Source organism: Pelodiscus sinensis, chromosome 3, assembly GCF_049634645.1.
Source record: "Pelodiscus sinensis isolate JC-2024 chromosome 3, ASM4963464v1, whole genome shotgun sequence".
NCBI classification, from domain to species: domain Eukaryota; kingdom Metazoa; phylum Chordata; order Testudines; family Trionychidae; genus Pelodiscus; species Pelodiscus sinensis.
Window position 1 is genome coordinate 77,380,881 of NC_134713.1, and position 22,105 is coordinate 77,402,985.

At 42.2% G+C, this 22,105-nt stretch overlaps 1 protein-coding gene across 1 annotated transcript in view; it reads left to right on the forward strand.

Moving 5' to 3' along the window:
• Positions 1-22,105, forward strand: part of FOXO3 (forkhead box O3) — a 160,796-nt gene that overhangs the window by 105,564 nt on the left and 33,127 nt on the right. The gene's annotated exons all lie outside the window — the stretch shown is intronic.

A 22,105-nucleotide genomic window follows, 5' to 3' on the forward strand; every position in this document is an offset into this window, starting at 1 on the left:
TTTTCATGAGGAATAACGCTAATTCCAAACTTGTAAATCTGAAATAACATTAGTGTGGATGCTCCAGTGCTGCTAATTTAAACTAACTGGCCTCCGGGAGCCCCACCCCCACCCCCAGTTCCCCAGCGTGCCTCCTGGGGCTCTGAATTCGAGGTAGCATCTCTACCTTAACGGAGCCTGCTTCAAACTAATTTTGATGCTTCCTTATAGTGAGGACACTCTAGTTTGAATTTATTAAATCTGGAGTTCCGAAGTTGAATTTAGTAATTTCAAAATAATTTCCTAGTTGTAGACATGGCCTTCCTGTATGTTGTCCCCTCCCAATCTTCCCTGCTCTCTTTTGGGTCAGTGGAGGTTGGCTCCACATGCCCATACTCCTGGCAGACTGCGAGTTGCAGGTGTCTTACACTTCTATGCCTCTTTTATCCTGAACTGACTTCCAGCTACTAGGGACTCATGGAAACCTGGGAGTGAAACAAATCAAATGTTCTTAATTTGCTAGTTCTTGCCAAAATCTGTTGGCAGCTGTTCTACTCTGTATATATTGAAAATGGATTAGTTACATTTTTCCCCTTTTTGTTACAATTGTAATCTAAACATGAAGCTCTAGCTTTATGTGTTTTTTGGGCAGAGTTTGTGTGTTGGATTAAAGCAGCCTGAGAAATAGGCCTGTTTTCCTACAGTAGTTCTGTTTTTTGTCATATGTGACCACAAATAGCATTATATCAAAGTAAAGTAATGTCCTGATTCATGGGAGGGAGGGGTAGCTAAAGAAAGCTCTTTGTATTCACTGGCCCAAATCCCACACAGGGTGAATGAGGTTGAACTGTTGAGCAATTCTATGGCTTTTTAATTGTTGATGATAACTTTTCAGTGTATATATTATTTCGACATATGGCAGCAATCCAGTATCATTCCAGCATCATATAATATGTAAGTGCATGTAAAGAGTACAGTAAATGTTGTACCTTGCACCAACTACAGAAATAGGTTATGAAAAACCAACAGAACAATACGAGAATGTGACTACTTTACATTAGTGTCTGAAATTATATTGAGATAATCTTTCCTGAAAGGTCTTTGGATTCCAGACAGTGAACTCTTGCCTCTTGGCACACACACAATTCTTTCTCTTGGAAGATTCTGAGAAACGGTTGCTTTTTTTTTTTCTTTTTTAAATACCCAGGAATCATAGGACTTGCATATTCTGTTTTTCTTGTTACAGGTCTAAAGCTGTTAAAGCCCATGTCAAAGTAATGAAGAGAACATTGTGTACTGAATGCATGGGTGGAGAGAGAAGGGGTGGGGAGAGGGAAAAGATAACCCTGTCTTCCAGCATAGGACATGATCCTGCAAACCTGTTCTCATTTGAGAGGTTCTGTTAAGGTCAATGCAGCTCTTCACATGAGCAAAGGTTACTTAGGTGAGTAAGGACTTGCAGATCAAGACCACACTATGATTCTGCTTAAAATGTTCTGAGTAACTTGGTTAGGTTTTAGGATAACAGTCATAGAGTGGTTTAAACTAGGTTTAAACACTGTTAAAGATTACTAGGAATACAAGGGATTTATTAAGTAGAAATTTTGCAAATGACCAAGACTGGAGTCAAACTCTGGAAAAAAGTGAAATAGCTCCTTAAAAAGAGCACACACATACACTGCATAAGCAGCATTAATGTGCAAGTTGGCAGTGTTTCTAAGGAGCCACATGACTATATGCGCACTGTTGCCAGGATTAATCTGCACAAGGGGTCCAATTTTCTGGTTTTCTGCATCTTGTGTAGTCATTTAGGCTCGTGCAAAGTGAGTGCAGAGTATGGTAACAGTTTTGCCTTATTATGCACTCATTGTGCACTGCTGTAAGTGGCTAGATAGTAAGTTCTTTGGGGCAAGGACCAACTTTTTCGTTGTGTGACTGTATCGAACCTAGTGTGGAGTTCTTCTAGTCCAGGCTTTGGGCTCTTAATTACTATTGTAATGCATATAAGTAATAATAATACATAAGGTGCAGAGTAATGGAGAATCAGACCTAGGGCTGCCTAACGCATGCTGTATTCAGTATGTATTCTGCCTCCTAATGGCATATGGAATCTCCTGCTGGACATATATTTTCTAGCATGTGCCTGTGTGTAACATCTGTCAGAACATGGCCTTTTATAAAGCACTTCTTGCTAAAATACAGCTCATATAAGAGACTCCATCCTCTGGGTACTAAAGACATGAAATTCAGGTGCCCAGCACCTTGTGGGGTTAGGTCCATAAGAGAAGGAGCTCCCTTATGCTTGTAGCTGGAGGGTAGATTGTTATTTTAACTTTAACTGATTAGAATTCACTTATGGGGGATTCTTAAATTTTAGTTAAGCAAGAGAAATCAAAATTCCCTCGACTCCCATTGGTACAGGCATAACACCACAGGCAGGGCAACAGCTGATAAAGGCAGCAGCTGCTCTGGATGCAGGAAAGTACAAGTTTACAAGTATCCCATCTGTTCCCCCTCCCTCCTTTTTTTCCCCTTTGTTGACAACACTGCTATTTCTTCTACTGAAACCTTATGTGGCTATCACTAACCATCTTAATGAATGTTCAGAATGTGCTGGAAGACTGGGCTGTTACCCAATCTCATTCTCCTTCTTTATATGTCAGTGGAGAAAGAGAACTAAACTGAGATGGGTTGTCCAGGGTCATCTTATTGTACTGAAGCAGCTGACTTGTTAGCCTTATAAAAGATGACATTAAATATTGCTTTTAGCTTCTTGGGGGTTCCCTTCTTCTTCCTTTTCTTCTTCTTCTCCATAGTTGTCATTCTGCTTCTGAAGGGCTGCTAGGTTATATTATAGATGTGATTGGAAAAATATCAGTTCTAATTTCTGCTGAAAATAATTAATATGGTATATTTGCACTCAATAGAGCTTGAGACAGTGACCACTGAAGGCGCCTATGAGAGAAACTGGAAGCCAGATATTTGAGTTTGTTTGTTGTTTACATAAATGAGGCCCTCAACCAAAAAAGACCTATGCACATGCTTAGCCTTTTACACTCTGAGTATGTCTAGACTACATGGCTCCATTGATGGAGTCATGTAAACTAGTTTACCTGGCATAGGCAAAGAAGCGGGGATTTAAATAATCCCCACTTCATTAAAATAAACATGGCCGCGCTGTGCCGACGATCAGCTGATTCGGCACAGCGCGGTAGTCTAGACGCGGATCTGCCAGCTGGGGCAAAGGCTTCCCCAGCTGACCGATCCATGTCTAGACTACCGCGATGTGCCGGATCAGCTGATAGTCAGCATAGTGCGGCAGCCATGTTTATTTTAATGAAGCGGGGATTATTTAAATCTCTGCTTCTTTGCCTATGCCGGGTAAACTAGTTTGCATGGCTCCATCGACAGAGCCATGTAGTCTAGACATACCCTCTGAGTATGCTCATTGCAATCTTTGAAACTATTCACATTGTCTGAAGTTTAGCATGTGCATAAGTCTTTACTATTTAGACTCAGAATTTAACTTTCTATAGTGTGATACAGACAGGCCCAATACAAAGAGAACCCTGTGAACAAAATGGCTTTGTATTGGCTTTGAAGAATCCTATTAGTGGAAATTCTTGAATGTCTCACCTCTGTAATTTTACAGAAAATATCTTCAGTGAGATGCAGCTATAATCATACTTCTAATATAACAGAAAAAATTTGAAGAGAAATTACTCCCGTCTCCTTGATCGTTTGCATATTTTCAGAAACCCCATGTTCCAGGTTTTGAATGCAAAGACAGTCCTGATTGTCATTTTGTGCAGTGTTTGTACAGTGTCTAGCAAGGGTGAGTTGCTCCATGCTTTGGGCTGCCAAGCTAGGGATGTTAAAATGTGTAATTAAGTAACTGTATAACTAGTAAAAATTGTGGGGTGACAGTCAACTCCCTGGGAGCTGGTGCGCACCAAGAGCCGGCTTTTAAGCCAGCTCCGTGCGCATTCCAAGAGTCTGCATGTAACCGTGAACATTAGCTAATGAGCCCAGGTTCATTGGTTAACCATGTACATAGTTACACTTTCACATCCCTATGCAAGGAACTGCAATAACATGCAGTTGATGTGTCCTTATAACATGATAACACTCTTCACATTCCACTTTTATCTCAGGAGAATGTTTAACAGCAGGTACTAAAATAAACATTTTAAAATCAGCATGGCCAGGTAATTAGCATCTAAGGTTTTTAAAAGAGCTAGTGGAGACTTTTACTGGACTGTTAATGTTGCTTCAGTAAGTCTTGGAACACTTGGAAAAAAGCTAATGCACCAACATTTAAAAAGAGTGAAGGGGCTGACTCAGATACCAGTTCTGAGTAAGATAATGAAGTGGCTGATACAGAACTTGATTAATAAAGATTTAAAAGAAGGTGATAAAATAATGTCAGTCAACTTAGGTTTTACAGAAAATAGCTCGTGTCAAACTAATTTGGTATCTTCTTTCTGTAAGATTATATATTTGGTTGATAAAGGTAATAGTGTTGATGTAATATACTTTGATTTCTGTTAGGCATTTGATTTGATACAACATTTTGATTAACAAAGTAAAAAGATATAAAATTAACATGGCACACTACAAATGGATTAAAAGCTCAATGACTGATAGTTCTCAAAATGTAATTGTAAATGGGAAATCATCAAACAGGCGTGTTTCTAGTGAGGTCGTATAGGAATCAGCTCTTGGCCCTATAGCTATTTAGCCTTTTTATCAATGACTTAGAAGAAAACATAAAAATCACCACTGTTAAAGATGACAAATGACTCAAAAATGGAGGGAGTGGTAAATAATAAAGAGGACCGATTACCAAGCAATCCATATTGCTTAGAAACTGGTTATAGGCAAACAATATATGTTTTAATACAGCTAAATGTAAAGTATCTGTATCTAGGAACAAAGACTGTAGATCCTGCTTTCATAGCATGGGATAGGGATATGGTTATTGGATAGTTGACTAGTGATTTGACTAGTTGCTCCCCTCTCTCCTTTTTCTGCCTCTATCAGAGGGTATGTCTACACTACCCCGCTAGTTCGAACTAGCGGGGTAATGTAGGCATACCGCACTTGCAAATGAAGCCCGGGATTTGAATTTCCCGGGCTTCATTTGCATAAGCGGGGAGCCGCCATTTTTAAAACCCCGCTGGTTCGAACCCCGTGCAGCGCGGCTACACGGGGCACGAACTAGGTAGTTCGAACTAGGCTTCCTAGTTCGAACTACCTAGTTCGTGCCCCGTGTAGCCGCGCTGCACGGGGTTCGAACCAGCGGGGTTTTAAAAATGGCGGCTCCCCGCTTATGCAAATGAAGCCCGGGAAATTCAAATCCCGGGCTTCATTTGCAAGTGCGGTATGCCTACATTACCCTCCTAGTTCGAACTAGGAGGGTAGTGTAGACATACCCAGAGAGAGGCAGCAAGTGAGGGGGAGCAGAAGCCGGTGCTGAGGGGAGCTGGCTTAAAAGCTGGTTCCTCCCAGCATTGCCTCTGTGGGAGGTGTGGGAGGTAGAGGCACAGCAGAAACGGCACAAGCGGGAACGGAAACAGTCTCTATTCCTGCCGGTTCTGCTTTGATTCTGCTTTTGAAATGTACAAGAGCCCTGGTAGGACTCTTGTACATTTCAAAAGCAGAAGCCCTGCAGAGAGCAGGGGGCCAGTGACAGAGTCCCCCACTGGCCCCACACTCCTTGTGGGGCTTCCTTTTGAAATATACAAGAACCCCAGTTTATCTCTTGTACATTTCAAAGGAGAGTCACCTCAGGGAGTGCGGAGTCAGTCCCCCACTAGCTCTGTGCTCCCTGTGGGACTTCCACTTTTGAACTATAGCAAGAGCCCAATACAGTTCAGAGGCAAAGGTACCCTTCTCGACTAATCAAATAGTTGATGGAAATCCCATCAACTACTGAATTAATTAATCTAAATTTAACATCCCTAGTGTGGTACTCGGTCTCTGGGGAGCAGTGACTCTGGAAACATTTTGAGAATCATGGTGAACAATCAGCTGAACATGAGGTCCCAATACAATGCTATGGCCAAAACTATTTATCCGGTATTTGAATGCATAAATAGGGGAATCTTGAGTAGCAGTAGAGAGGTTATTTTACCTTTGTATTTAGCACTGGTGAGATCCCTGCTGGAAAACTGCATCCAGGTTTAGTGTCTACAGTTCAAGACAGATATTAATAAATTGGAGATGGTTGAGAAAAGAGCTATGAGAATGTTTAAAGGATTAACACCGCTTAAATTAGGGCTCCATCTCTATAGTGGAGGTCACAGAAGTCACAGATTCCATGACATTCCACGACCTCCATAACTTCTGCAGCAGCCATTGTGGCTGACTCCAGTGTCACACCAGCCTCTGTTCCAGTAGCCCCATGAGGCTGGCCAGAGCAGCTATAGTCCATGGCCCCAGGCAGTGGTCTCCTAGTGGCCAGACAGAGCAGCTGTGGTCTGCAGCATGGACAGCTGTCCCTAGCCAGCCAAAACAGCTGCAACCCCGGACAGCCTGGAATAATGGTGCCTCCATTAGGGACATAGCTGATTAATCAGTGGTCTGGTTGGGCTAGAGCAGCGCTTCGCCTGTAGCACGGTATAGTGGACCATGCTGGGCTGGAGCAGCACATTGCCCAAGCAGCCCCTGCTTTGGCTCAGCCCAACCTGGCCAGGATAGCCCATGTTGCAATGGGCCTGGCCAGGCAAGAGTGCCCTCCCTCCCCGCCTGCAGGATCCCAGTTAACCACTTAACTGGTTAAATGTAACTGATTAAATGGGATTTTACATCCCTAACCTCTATCCTGACTGGGGCATCCAGATGCTATCGGAACAAATTAATGTATGATAGTGATGTTCCTTGTTGTATGATTGTCTAAATGTATCTCATAGATCAGTGTTTCTCAACCAGTGGCAGGAGTACCCTTAGGGCTACTTGAGAGAAGTCTGGGGAGTACAACAACACAACTGAAATTTGGAGAAAACTGAATTTTTGTATTAAGTTTTACAGCACTTCATTATTTTTGTACTTCTTACAGCCAAAAATTTCATTGCCGTCCCAGCTACAATTAAATTGTTTAAACAAATGTGTTGCAATGGTAGAAAAAAAAATTGTGTGTTTGGAAACTGTAGGTACTGGGGATACTTTTTTTTTAAAGGGGGTAGTTATATATATATATTTTTAAAAGGGCTACTTTATAAAAAAAAAAAAAAAAAAGGTTGAGCAATACTATCATAGATCATTCAAAACCAAGGCTCAGTGCTGAATTACCTTGCATTCTGAATAGAGTTCTGGATTTATCCAAGTTCAAGGGACAAATTTTGCCTTGCCATGCACTCCATTCACCCTTGTTGAAATTCGCCTTGTTTAGTTGTGAATTGAATTTGGCCCTAGGTTACTCAATATATTAGTTCACTTTAAAAAAGCCTGAAATGTAACTATTAAGTAACATAAATATTAAGACACCACTGTAATCCTGATCTCAGTTTCAAAATAAATGGTTACTGTGTTACAGGTTCACATTTGGAACACAAAATGACTCCATTCATCAGTTTGCTATTCAGGATTTGGTGTCAGGGTGTGGTGCTAATAATGTGTTGGAACTATTTAAACACTCTCATGGCCTAGCTTTAGATTCAACACTTGACCTACAATGATACTAGTTTTTCAAGCAACGTAAATAGCCAGTGAAAACAGACTTTCCTTACCTCTTCCTTTTGCTTTGATTCTGGGGTTTCCTGGTTGGTGATGCTTCATGCTGAACAGAAACCATGGGAGCGTCCTGCTGGCTGTATTGAAAGGGTGATTCACTGAAAGTACAGCAAGTATCATTTTACGTGCTATATGTGATGTTCTAGTTGGTCCAGTAAAAGATATTACCTCACCCACCTTTCATGCTGTCAGTCGCAAGGCATATTTTACTTCCTGTGGTTAAAAAAAATCTAGTAAAACTGGTATGATTGATTAAAGCAAAAGCAGTTCCTGAGATGAATCATGTGAGACTAATTTAAAGGTAAAAAAGGAACTGGAAGTTTAAATCCGCTTACTCTGATTAAGGACGTTATCCTTTATAACTATTGTATCCAAAACTCTCACTATTGTCTATGAGAATTTAGAATAGGCAAGGAGAGCAAAATCACCTGAAGTCAAGAGAGCCAACTCAATTTACAGCAGTTGGGGGGGATCTGATCCTGTATGTTGATAAAAGTGGTGTTAGATACACAAGGAGAGCAAGGCAATATCTTTTATTGAACCAACTGCAGTTGGTGAGAGAGACAGGCTTTCAGGCTACTAAGAGCTCTTCTTTATGTTTGGGAAACATAGTCAGAATGTCACACCTAAATAGAAGATGGAAAAGATTGTTTAGTACAGGGGTCTCCAACCTTTTTAAGTGCAAGATCACTTTTTGAATTTAAACGCAATCCAAAATCTACATCAAACCCAACTATCCTTGTCCTGCTTCGTTTGTGCCCCTTAACCGAGGCCTTGTCCCTGTTCACTCCATCCTCCCTCCCACCCCCAACCTCCCTCACTTTCACTAGGGACAGAGGATTGGGGTGCAGGCTCTAGTCTTGGATTAAGGGATTTGCAGTATGAGAGGGGTTCTGAGATGAGCTTGGGACAGGCAGTTGGGGTGTCAGAGGGGGTTCTAGGTGCAAGCTGTGGGATGGCGTTTGGATATAGAGGTGCTGGGGGCTAGGGCAGGGACTTGGGGAGCAGGACGGGGTTCATGACGTGGGTAGGAGTTCGGGATGTGGGTTCCAGCAGGACACCACTTATTTCTGGTGGCTCCTGGTTCTTAGTGCAGTGGGGCTAAGGCAGGCTCACTCTGCCCTGGCCCTGCACCACTCCCAAAAGCAGCCAGCAAACTCCATCCCAAGTCCTGTTGTGCCCCCTCTCTGCTCTGTGAAGATAGGATTCAGAGTGGGAGGGGACACTTTGACATCAGCACCCTCCTCTCCCATCCCTGATCTGCACAGCAAGCAGAACACACCCTGGGGATATGAGGGGACAGCTTCAAGGCAAAGGGCAGGAGATGTGCAGCAGTGGAGGGAACAGCAGCTGAAGTGCCAACGCTTAGCCTCTTGGCCAAACCAGTTAGGATCACCTGTCAGAGGTTCCCAAGATTTACCAGTAGATCCTGATCTATTGGTTGGTGACCACTGGTTTAGTATAACTGGTTAACACACATTTCAAGGGACAGTGAAAGATAAAGTAGTCCGTTTTCCTTTTTCTTTTCTTTTCTTTTTTAACATCCCTTCAGTTAGAGGAAAGGAAAGGAAAGGAAAGGAAAGGAAAGGAAAGGAAAGGAAAGGAAAGGAAAGGAAAGGAAAGGAAAGGAAAGGAAAGGAAAGGAAAGGAAAGGGGGAGCAGCTGCAGATTTGTTATGTATTGTTTTAATAAGCCATAAATCCAGTGTCCTGTTCAATTCACGATTTTTAGTGTCTTACATTCTGCAGCTGCACTGCTGTCACACTGTACATGAAGAAAAGCTTTACATTTCCTAACCTGAAAAAGAACTCTGCAAGCTCGAAAGTTTGGCTTTCCCATCATCAGAAGTTGGTTCTGTAAAAGATATTGCTATCTCTCTAATATCCTGGGACCAACACGGCCACAATAACACTGAATAGACCAAAGCGATATTCAGTCATACAGTGACCATGGCCTCTTCTAACCTCTAATTTTTAAAAATGGTTCTACATATACAAGTTAAATACTGTGATGCCAGAGAGTATGGACAGTGCATAACTGTGTTTAAGCTAGTGGGGGGCAAACTTGGGACTGGGACTTGAAACTAAGAGCCCTCTTGAGCTCTTTACTCTTCTATCATGCAATACTGATGGAAGCTGGAGTAATTGATTAAAGGACTGTGTATCGGCTGTCTCAAACAATTAAAAAAATTATTTAAAGACATTTGGCATACCATGTGCTTAACTTGTGTTTGCAGAAACCAATTATAAATCTATTTCAAAATTTATTTCCAAATACTTTGTTTTCTAACATGAGCCAGAACTTTGGTGCTGATTAGGGATGTGAACTATCGATTAATTTACTAGGAATTTCCATAGACTACTCAACTAGTCAATAGGCACTTCTGCATTTCTCCTTTGAAATGTACAAGAGCCCTCTGCTGGAAGTCCCGGCTGACTCCGGGCTGCATGCCAGCTTTGAAATGCACAGGAGTCCCCAGCAGAGAGTCTTGTGCATTTCAAAGCAGAAGCACCCTCAGGGATCCACCGGGGATCAGCTGTGCTGTGTTGCCCCTTTGAAAGCTGCCTCGGGTACGGGCTCCGTGTGGCACTGCCGCTTTGAAGTACCCTCTCTCCGTCCCCCGTCCTCCCCTTTTGCTGCCTCTATCTGATAGAGGCAGCAAGGGTGGGGGGAAGCACTAGTCAGCTCGACTATCTGATAAGCATTTGCTTATCAGATAGTCTATAAGTCCTTAACATCCTTATTGTTGACATGGTTTGTGTGTTCTCTGACATACTGAGAATGGATGCAAACTAGTTTATCCTAATTTCATTGTAATATTTTATAGCTAGCATTATAAATGTTACATATTTGTTGCTATATAATTATTGATATCATATAGTCACCCTCAACTTTTTTTAAAGGGGAATTGCCCATTTTTCAAACTGTTTTATTCACTTATCCATCACTTTCATACCAACCTTTCAAGTTCATTCAACTATTTCTTATCCTGTAAATGATTCTGGTTACAGTTTTGTATTCCTCACTCAGGCATAAATTCTTGTGGAGGCCATCCGGAGTTTTCCTTGTGTAGAGACCACAGAACCAGGCCAATTGTAAAAATAAAAATAAAAATAAAAATAAAAAAATCACATTTCAAACACTTCCATAAATTGTTTTAAACCCTGGTCTTGGGGTTGTCAAATAGAATGTTACTATTGCTTCGCCCATGGCCAGGTTAAATTAATCAAGTTTTAAAATTCAGATATAAAAAAATCAGATAATCTTTTCAAGTTTTATTAATAAACTAATTTTGTGTTTTAAATATCTCAGAATAGAGTTCCTAATCTTCATATTAGAATTAGAAAGGTTGAGGACATTATGGGCCTAAAGCTTCTTATTAAAAGACCTGTTATGCCAATGCCAGCTTCTGAAAGGCCTGTTCAGGCCTGCTGGAACTTGGTCAGTTTACAGTGTGTTGGATCTATTTCTCTAATCAGGCGTGTGTTAGCTATACTGTCACCAGATTTGAAAGTTAATATGTGCAGCTCATTGCTTCTGATTAATACAGACCACATATTTAACTAATTATTGCTATTTCAGAGTTAACCCTTTGGTGACCTAAACTTAGATCATTATTATACTTTTTGTAAATCAGACATTTCCTTTTAAATGGTTGCATTGTTAATATGATATATTAACCAACAGAGAGACCATGAAAAAGTCAAAAATTTGCCAGTCACTAGCACAGATGTCTCCTGTTTGGAAAAGCAATGGTAATCTCAGATGTTCTTGGCATATGTTAATGCTTTAATGGCAGGTTTTTTGCCGTTACCCATAATGGAAGTATCACTTATTATTTTAATTTTTCATTACCTTATCAATATAGTGGTTAAAATATATACATTTATCTTTTAAAACAAGTCTGATCCTGAAAGTCAGCAGGTCTGTTTGCATGAAAGAAATATTTGGCTCTTGGAATGCTTATAAATACAAATGGAGCTAATTATTTTTATTCTTTACCTCCTATAGTATGGTTAATCTTGTTATAGAACAGGTAGTTTAGTCACATTTCCTAAGCTTGGTACATTTCAATAAAATGTGTGTATTTTTAATAGGTGGTCTATCATTAACTCACTCTTCATGTGAAACTAATATTTCTAACAGTGGATTATTATAGATCGTAGAGGCACTTATTCATATTTATTTAGAAGAGTATGAAAGGACACCTACGTGTTCATCTAAGGAGTCAGTCTTTCTCTATATGTGGAGAAAGAAAGAAAGAAAATAGCTATTTAGTACTTCAGTTCCAACAAATATGTGTGAGGTATTTGCTATGGCGGGGTTTTAATCACTTTTTCTTGTAGTTTAAAAATCTGCAACCCAAAAATTTGCCTTAAATAAAACTGGAATGTTTACATGATGCACAATCCAAAGATCATTCAAGTCTATTGAAATTCTCCCATTAACTGTATTGGATTGAGTCCATGGTGAACAGGGTAACTATTTTTGAGAATTACTGTACTGAGTAATATTGTGATTAGTGATGTGTGTGCCTTCTCTTTTCCTGGGACTCCCTTCAATTGAGAGGAAGAATTGTAGTAGTTTCCTATTAATTGAGGTGCTATATAAACATAATGTGATATAATCTCAAAGGCTATCACAGGGAAAACATTTTTAAAAGGAAAAATAAAAGACATACATGATAATGACATTGATCGTAAATAGGGATTCTGAGATTCTTTATATTAGCTCACTATATCAATGTCTTTGGGGGTTGCCATACTTACTATAGAAAGTTTTGTTTTGATAAGATATTGTTTCAACCCTTATTGCTGTAAAGAAAATGTTTTGTGTGAGGCCAGTGCACTGTGGCCTTACTGAGTCTGCAGTCAGATAAACTGAGTGCTCCATGAGCACTGAGTATCTCCTATTCATCTCAATAATTTAAATCCGAACATTAATGGTGGCTGGTTTTATATTTATATTCACTCTTTCACTGTTGATTGTTTTAGCAAAAAAATCAAGCTTTTCTAGAACTGAGGGTAGATCTAGAATTATTAGCAAATCTTGAATATAGTAACACTGTTCTTCCAGCATAGATACACTCTGACCCTAGGACATAAACATTAAAAATGAATCAATGACCAAAATCAGGGAACAAGGTCATGCACATACTATAAAGAACCATTATGTAGAGATTCAGATAATGTAGAGGCTTATATAAGAGGTTTTTCGATTAAAGTATGCTTACTGTACATCCGTTTTCTAGAAAAGATTGGTGAATCTTTATCAATGGAAAAATACTGAAGGATGTGAAAGATAAGGGGTTTATGCTGTAATAAAGGGAAAGGAAATAACACAGTGGTGGTTTGACAGGGTTAGCTTCTGGCAGGTCGCTACTGCTATATTTACCCGCACGGCTGCAGGTACCGGCAGTCACAGGAACAGGTCACTGTTCCTGGCCAATGGAGTGGCAGGAAGCAGTGTGGATGGAACACCACTTCCCTCAGCTCTCATTGGCCAGGAACAGTGACTCACGGTCAATGGTAGCTGCAATCGCTGGCACCTGTGGCTGAGCAGATAAATATAGCTGTGGAGTCCTGTCAGGAACTAACTCTGGAAGACTGCATCAGGCTCGCAGGCTAGTATCTGCCCTCCCCCCGCTGTAATAGCACCAAATTGCCAGGGTCCACCCATTTCAATTGACTTTGGCCTAAAAAATTCTGCAGCTGCCTCTGAAATGCATAGAGAATACATACATCAGATACAGAAGATTTGCTGAACTAAAGCTTACAATAAATAACAGTTGATGCTATAATAGACAGTAGAATATGTTATTGAATGTTTTTCCATATATTTTTCCCAGTATTCCATAAAGAACTGACTTCCTGCACATACCAGCTCCCACCTGCTCCCCCACGCTGCTGCCTCTGGCCCAGAGGCAGCAGCACGGGGGACAGGCGGATCGGGGTGAGCCCGTAAGTGTAGGGAGCCATCTTAAAAGCCAGCACTCCATTCATAGCAGTTCCCGCCTGCCCCTGTGTGTAACTGTGCACATTAACTGATGAGTCCAGGTTCATCAGTTAACTATGTAAAAGGTTATATTTTCACATCCCTAATCCAAATGTAGGGCCTGTGCTACCAGGAGGGCAATCTGTCCAGATCATAGCAAACTGCACACAATGCTCATTAGCTTCAATGGCAATAGAAGGCACGTAGGGTATGTCTACACTACAAAGTTAATTCGAACTAACAGCTGTTAGTTCGAATTAACTTTAATAGGCGCTACACATGCAAACCGCTAGTTCGAACTTAATTCGAACTCGGTAAACCTCATTCTACGAGGACTAACGCCTAGTTCGAATTAAGGGCTGTGTAGCCACTTAATTCGAACTAGTGGGAGGCTAGCCCTCCCCAGCTTGCCCTGGTGGCCACTCTGGGCACAACCAGGGAAATTCTTCTGCCCCCCCCACCCCCCCCCCCGGCCCCGGAGCCCTTAAAGGGGCACGGTCTGGCTACGGTACCCGTGCCAGGTGCAAGCCTACCAGCACCCAGCCAGCAGACCCTGCACCTGGCACAGAACGTGCCAGCCACCCGCTGCCACCCAGCCCTCCGCCTCTTCCCGGGACCAGGCTGGCGGCTCCCAGGAGCCTGCCCGGGGCCGCAAGAGGCGGGCACCCGCCTGGTCTAGTGCGGAGATCGTGGACCTCATCCAGGTTTGGGGGGAGGCCTCCAACATCCACGACCTCCGCACTAGGCACGGGAAAGTGGCCGTCTAGGGCAGGATAGCTGCCAGCCTGGCCACCAAAGGCCACATGAGAACCCAGGAGCAGGTTTGCGTGAAAATCAAGGTGGTCCAGTGAGACCCCCAACCCTGAGCCCTGAGCTTAGAACATAAGAACATAAGAACAGCCATACTGGGTCAGACCAAAGGTCCATCTAGCCCAGGAGCCTGTCTGCCGACAGCGGCCAACACAGGCTACCCCGGAGGGGATGGACCGAAGACAATGACCAAGCCATTTGTCTTGTGCCATCCATTTCCAGCCTTCCACAAACAGAGGCCAGGGACACCGTTCGTACCCCCTGGCTAATAGCACTCCATGGACCCAACCTCCATGACTTTAACTTCTCTTTAAACTTCTCTTTATAGTTCTAGCCTTCACAGCCTCCTGCGGCAAGGAGTTCCACAGGTTGACTATTTGCTTTGTGAAGAAGAACTTTATTTTATTAGTTTGAAGCCTGCTACCCATTCATTTCATTTGGTGTCCTCTAGTCCTTCTATTATAGGAACTAATGAAGAACTTTTCTTTATGCACCCTCTCCACACCACTCATGATTTTATAGACCTCTATCATATCCCCCCCTCAGTCTCCTCTTTTCCAAACTGAAATGTCCCAGTCACTTTAGCCTCTCCTCATATGGGACCTGTTCCAAACCCCTGATCATTTTAGTTGCCCTTTTTGGAACCCTTTCCAAGGCCAAAATATCTTTTCTGGGGTGAGGAGATCACATCTGTATACAGTACTGAAGATGTGGGCGTACCATAGTTTTATACTTCCCTTACTCCTTCTTCCCCTGGCTTCCCCCTTCCAGCTCCCTCCTCCCAGGTTTCCCCCTCCCCTCTCCCACCCTCTCTCATCCCCTCTCCCACCACCTTTTCCCAGTCTCCCCAGAGGTTAATCCCTCCCCCCAGTTTTGTTAAATAAAGAGAGTTTCTATTTTTGAACACACGTGTCCTTTATTTTTTACATCAGGAAGGGGGGGTAGGGATGGGTAAGTGGAAGGAGGTGAGGGAGGAATGGGGTACGAGCCCCCAATGGGGAGGACTGGGGTGGCTCTACAGGCTCCTCGGGGTGGAAGCTCTCCTGCAGCCCCCTGTTTGCCCCCCCCGGATGGCAGCCTGCAGCAAGTGCAGCCGGGCTGATGGCCGAGTGCTGTGATGTGCCGAGTGTGGGCACTCAGGGCACTCCAAGTCAGGACTGCTTTGCTGTCCCTCATCGAGGAAGACAAGCAAGCGGGAAACCCTGAGAACTGTCTGTCCAGGGTGGGGGTTGGGTCCCTTTAAGCACAACCCTCGGCTAGCCTGAGACAGCAGCTCGACGCTTTAAGTCCTAACCTGGTGCCCTGCTGGCACTGCTTCTGGTCAGCCTTAACTTCAGTTCAGGGTCCACTCAATGTGGACATGCTAGTTCGAATTAGCAAATCGCTAATTCAAACTAGTTTTTAGGTCTAGATGCACTAGTTCGAATTAGCTTAGTTCGAATTAACTAATTCGAATTAAGTTAGTTCGAATTAGTGCTGTAGTGTAGACATACCCGTAGCATGTTAGTAGCAACCCAGCACTTTGCAAAATCAAATTCTGTCAGCAAATTTTTATTCTCAATTGAACATAATTTTGAGATCTTGAAGTATTTTCATTCATGATATAGTGTGTCTGGAGGGGGATGGGTAATAGAACAGTTGTTTACAAAACTCCTCTTCGGTTCTTAATTCAATTAGTTGCTTTACGTGCACGTGGATGCAGATACTTTATTTTCACACATAGTATTCTATGTTAAAGCGTGCGTGTGTATGTGTACAGTTTTATAATATTAACAGGAATTGCTGGAGTACTCAGCCAAAAGGGGGGGGGGGGGGGGAACTCTTCTGAAAGCTGCTTCCAAAGTCCAATGTGTGCCGGAAGCACAGGTTTGGCTGTGTGGAATGGAATGTTCTCTGTACTCATCCAAGAACAAAAACAGCTGGGAAATAGCTACTGAGACAATTTCTAAATTTGAAAAAATAAATGCTGCACAGCCGTTGCCATCTCTCTTCATGAAGTTTACCTCATTTTTCGGCACATTCAATATGTTTTTTTTTTTTTTGTAGGACACAAGAGGTTGTTTCTGCTTTATTTTTCTTAATCCTCTGACTTTTTGCTGTTTGGTCAGTCTCTAAAATTACATTATTTTGATTACTGAGATTTACTTCACTCCTTTCCCCCACTAAATGGAAAAAAAAGTAAACTGAAACCAGCATGCTCTACTAAAAGCAAACCAAATGTTACTTATTTGAGTCCTCCTGCGGTCATTGGATAGCTGTCTGTAAAATAACTGGAAATTTTGCTGCTAACTGGAAGTGTGATGTGTTCAGCCAATTCCCAGACATTTTAACCAGATTTTTTCTGTTACTGTAGTAGTTTTAAATATCAGTGTTTTCAAAGATCAGGGCACCAGCATGTTTTAATGATAATGATATGGTGTAAAACATGGGATTAAATATGTATTTGACTAACTAGCATAACTGTTTTGATACTTCTTTCCTATTGTACCTATACTTTTGAACAGTGTGTAAAAAGTCCTTTTCAGCAATTAAATGGGGAGGGACTAAAACTCCTACTCCTAAGAGTTTCTTTTCACTTATTCTGGCATAAAGGAATAAAAACAAGCAGTAAGTGCATGTGTAGAGAGAGCTAGTTTCCCCTGTTGTAAGCACATTTTTCCATCACAGTATGGTACAATTGTGATCCTCACTTTAGAATGGACAGAGGTCCATAGGGTAGTCTCGTATTTGACCATAGTAGATTTCAGGGTGTAAATTTTCACCCCACTGAATGTTTCTCCAAGCAGTTCTGATTATCCCCTTAATGCCACCTACCTTTCTGAAAAGTAGGAGTAAGGATGTGCATGGGGGAGAGAGTTAATTACAACCCATCTCTCTCCTGGTCCCTCCCTTTAAACCACAATCAGAAATACCACTCTCTTGAGAAAATAAGAAGGAAATTCCAGAAAGCAAGCCTTTCAGAGTTCCAGGTGACTTTTTTTCTCTTCCTGTATTTTTTTCCAAAAAGGTATGCTTGGGTCACCTCAGTGTCTAGGGCTAGCAGAAATGAGTATTGTTTACTTCATACTTCTATTTCTGCTTATATCTGTAAGTGCCATAGCCATTGTTAACTGTGTAATAATTGGCTGCTGCTCTCACACTTTGGTGGCAATGCTGTTCTTTCTCTGTGTGGTCTGAACGTCTGTTGTGATTCACAGAGGAGCTGAGAAATGCCTTAAGAAATGTACAGCTAATATGTCATCAGGGCCGGATTAAGGGGGGGGCTAGCCGGGCAGCTGCCCAGCACCCCTTAGAGCTGCTATCAGGTGCTCCGGGGCTGGGGACTGCGCAGCGCCCCTTAGAGCTGCCATCAGGCGCCCAGGGCCAGGCACGTGGCACCTGATGGCAGCTCTAAGGGACACAGAGTGCCGGGAGGTGGGGCTGCCATGCGCCGTACGCCCAGGGGCAGAGCCACGCATGCATCGTGCGCCAGCCCTGTATGTCATCTAATATTGAGACTAGAAAATGAAACTATATCAATAACATTTTAATTTGTGTATGTGTGTGTTTGTAATAGCTATAATTCATTCAAGTACACAGGTTATAAAGCAAAGACAATGCAAAATCTAGCACTAATGCAGACTAACATGGCTACATCTCTATTACTAATGCAGATTGAGAAATCAAGCACTGAAATATGAAGAAATATCCAATTCTGTACTTTTTCCCTACAACTTTAACTGTTTAGGTAAACATTAATATCAAACAGGAATATATTTTATGTTATATTCAACAAGAACCACAGGAAATGAAAATAATATATATATGTGTAACGTGGCTGATTTAGGCTATGTCTGCACTGGCAATTGAGTGAAAAAGCTTTTGTTGTTTACAGGTGCTTAAAAAAAACAGTGAATGACAAAAGGTTTGCTGTGGCAAGTGCTAGTGTAAACAGTGCTTTGTCAGCAGGAACACTATCCTGTCACTCATAGGGGGATGGAAGATTTTTGTCTGCAAAAGTGCCAACAAACAGCATTTACACTGCCCAGATTTTAGCAACATGGCTGAGGTGGCACAGCCATGTTGCTAAAAGCTGTTGTGTAGCCAAAGCCTTAATGTTGTGGGAGAGAGATTAGTTAGAACTTTTACTTCTGAATGCTTGGCTTCTCTGTGTCTGCAACACATTATCAGGACAAGTGAAGATAAAGTGTTCTTGATTTCTTTGGACCTTTTACATTTCTTGAACCAGAGGAACATGGCAGTCCTATGGGCCTATATAGGAAATAGGGATGTCAATGTGTAGATGAATACAATCCTGTCATCTGCACACATTCCCCCCTGCCATTTCTGCTTCTGTATCAGAGGCAGCAAAGGGCAGGGAAGTAGGAGCTGGTGCCTGGGGGTAGCTGGATTTTAAGTGCTGATAGAGAGGCAGCAGCATGGAAGGCAAGATAGGGCAGGCGGGAGCCGATACACATGAGGAGCCAGCTTTAAGCAGCTCTCTGTGTGTGCCAGCTTTGTGGACTGTCTTTCCTCCCTTGCTGCTTCCCACAGAAGCAGTGGGGCAGGGACCAGGCGGGAACTGGTGCTCGGCTGGAGCTGGCTCCCCTCTCCTACCCCCCCCCAGCACCCGCTCCCTGGAGCTGCCTTCCCTCCCCCCCCCCCAACACACACACTGCTACCTCTATCATGCTGGAGCAGCCTCTGTCCGCGGTGAGTTCAGGCACCTCTCAGACCAGATCTGTATCAGAGGCAGCAGCACAGGGTGGCAGGTGGGAGCCGGTTTGTGCGGGGAGCTGGTTTTTAAACAGGCTCCCCTTGCAGACCAGCTCCCACCTGCCACCCTGCTTGCGCGAGGTGGCATGGGGCTCCGCGGAAGTGAGGCTGGGAATGCACTGTCTGCCAGCCCCACCCCTGGGAACTATCAAATAGTCATGTAATAGCTACATTTTGATGCGGTTACATGATTATTCAATTACACACTAAGCAACAACCCTAGTCGGAAAGGTCCTTCCAACACCAATAAGTTGGCTCTTCACTGAATAAAACAACACCATGTAAAGGAAGTAGGTAAGGCAAAAATGCATCTTTTAATATTTGGAAATCAAATCCCAATGTAGAAAAGAGAAAGGAGCATAAACTATGGCAAGGCAAGCATAAAAGTATAACTAGGCACACACAAAAAAGAATTTGAAGCAAAATTAACAAAAGTCACAAAAACTGATAGCACAGGTTTTTTAAGTACATCAGAATCAGGAAGCTTGCCAAAAAATCAGTAAAGAGAACTTAAATGAATTATTTGCATCCGTCTTCACTGCAGAGGATATGAGGAAGATCCCTTCTCATCCCACCCCAAGCCATCCTTTTGGGGTATCAGTAGAGGAGATTTTGGAACAAACTGATATATTAAGCAGTAATAAGTCACCAGGAGCAGATGGTATTCACCCAAGTATGAAATTGCACAACTACTAACGTTGGTTTGTATCCTATCATTTAAATCAGCTTCTGTAATAGAGGAGTGGCAGATAACTAATGCAATACCAATTTTTAAAAAATACTCCAGAAGTTATCCTGGCTATTCAGATAGAAACCGTAATAAAGAAGAGAATTTTCACACACATAGATAAACATGATTTGTTGTTGATCAACACAGCTTTTGTAAAGGGAAACCATGGCTTAACAGACTGGTAGAATTATTTGAGGGACATATAACTAGATGAACACTGCCACAATCAATCTTCCAGGATTTGATTTAGGGTCTAGTAAAGACCTGGAAAATGGAATCCAAAAAGCACCCCTGTTGGCGTAGGTACTCCTAGTCCTCAGGAGTAGTGAGGGAAGCTGATAGAAGCATTTGCTCCCATCAGCCTCCCGTTGTGAAGACCGCGTGGAAACTCGAATTAAGGTACATCAACTCCAGCTCCATAGCTGGAGTTGTGTATCTTAATTCCACCTTCCCATGTAATGAAGACTTAGTCCCAGCATTCATCAACTATGCCTCCTCATGCTGATCTTTAGGCTTTTTTTGGTTTTTTTGTTTGTTTGTTTGTTTGTTTGTTTAACAGGGGCTCTTAAGAATTAAGATATACAATTCTCTTTTTATTTTTAAGTGAGTGGATTCCTTGTTGCATTGTTGATAATTTTCAGACTTTTAAAAAAATAATGGGAGGGGAGGGCTTTGAAGATTTAAGTTACACAACTCTCTTTTTATTTTTAAAGTGAGTGGATTCCTTGTTGCGTTGTTGAGAATGATAAATTGATACCACATGGTGCTTTTAGACAAAAAAATCTCTGTAGTCCTGTGGAAGCACTTGCAGCTGGTGTCTGAGTTAATGGACGGGCTCCACAAGGTAAACACAGTTTGGAAGAGACTGAAACAGACACTGACTAGAAGGGGCGGGGAAATTCTTACATTTTTAAAGACAAGAGGATATGTCAATTTTGCTTGACGAGGACAAGGACAAAATGCTGAAATACTTTACAATGCAAACCTCTGAGACAAGGAGCATATATATTTAAATCTGGTATATAATATTTTGTAAACAATAAAATGCCTTGTAAAATTCCTACCTTTTTGTAACCCTATCAAAAAATGGTCAGAAAAATAAGTCCTTAGGACATAATAGATACGCTCATTTTTTAGAGCAAAACTTAGCTAATTTCTTGAAGGAGGATTAATTTAAGGAAGTTTTATGCAGTTGATTAAAAAGTTTTGCCCATTAGAATTTGAAAATACAGCTCCGAGTTCTATAAAAATATTACTGCATCTGAGTAATTATTACTGTTGATCTGAGTACTGGTCTGATTCATTATCATAGAATTATGAGTGAACCATTGTATGCTAACTGTTGCTGTCCTAGCATACGTCGTTCTGTCCTTTTCACATACAAAACTATATGAAAAAATTAAAGATTGAGATATACATAGCAGACATCAGAAAGCATAGAACAAAGGAGCCAAGGAAGAAAGATTGACACTCCGCCCCACATCCATAGATCCAATAAATGAATTTCAGGCCCAAAGCATTTCCTCTCACCCATGTGGCCCACCTCCACCAGACTTCTCCTTCCAGGCATGGCCTATAAAAGGTCTCTTCCCCCCAGAAATGCCAGCAGAATTATTTAGCTGTTTGCAGCAGCAGGAGCCCAGGTTCAGATGCAGCAGCCTTCTGACTTTATCTGGACATTCTTCTTCATTCTTCTTCCTTGACTTTTCATCTTGACAGTGGCATCTCCAGCTGCTTCTAATATCTTATTGACATTCCAACCTGCATGCCCAGCCTCACTGCACCCTGCCCATCATGCATCTCATTGGGAACACCACAGCCTATCCTAGCTCCAGTCCTGCTCTGCACCTCTTTCAGCCTTTTCCACACACTAAACTCTATAATCACTAACACCAGTGTTCAAATAACTGAAAGTCACCTGTAACCTTTGAGAAGTGTGTGTACCCACCACCGGGTGGATTTGAACCTGAGACCTCCTTGGTGTAGGAGCTTCTACAGCTTAAGCTCTCAGTTTAGTCTGTAGAACTCACTCATTGTTCTCTCTCAGGCTATGTCTACATTTGCAGCTTCTTGCGCAAATACGGCCGTTCTTGCGCAAGAATC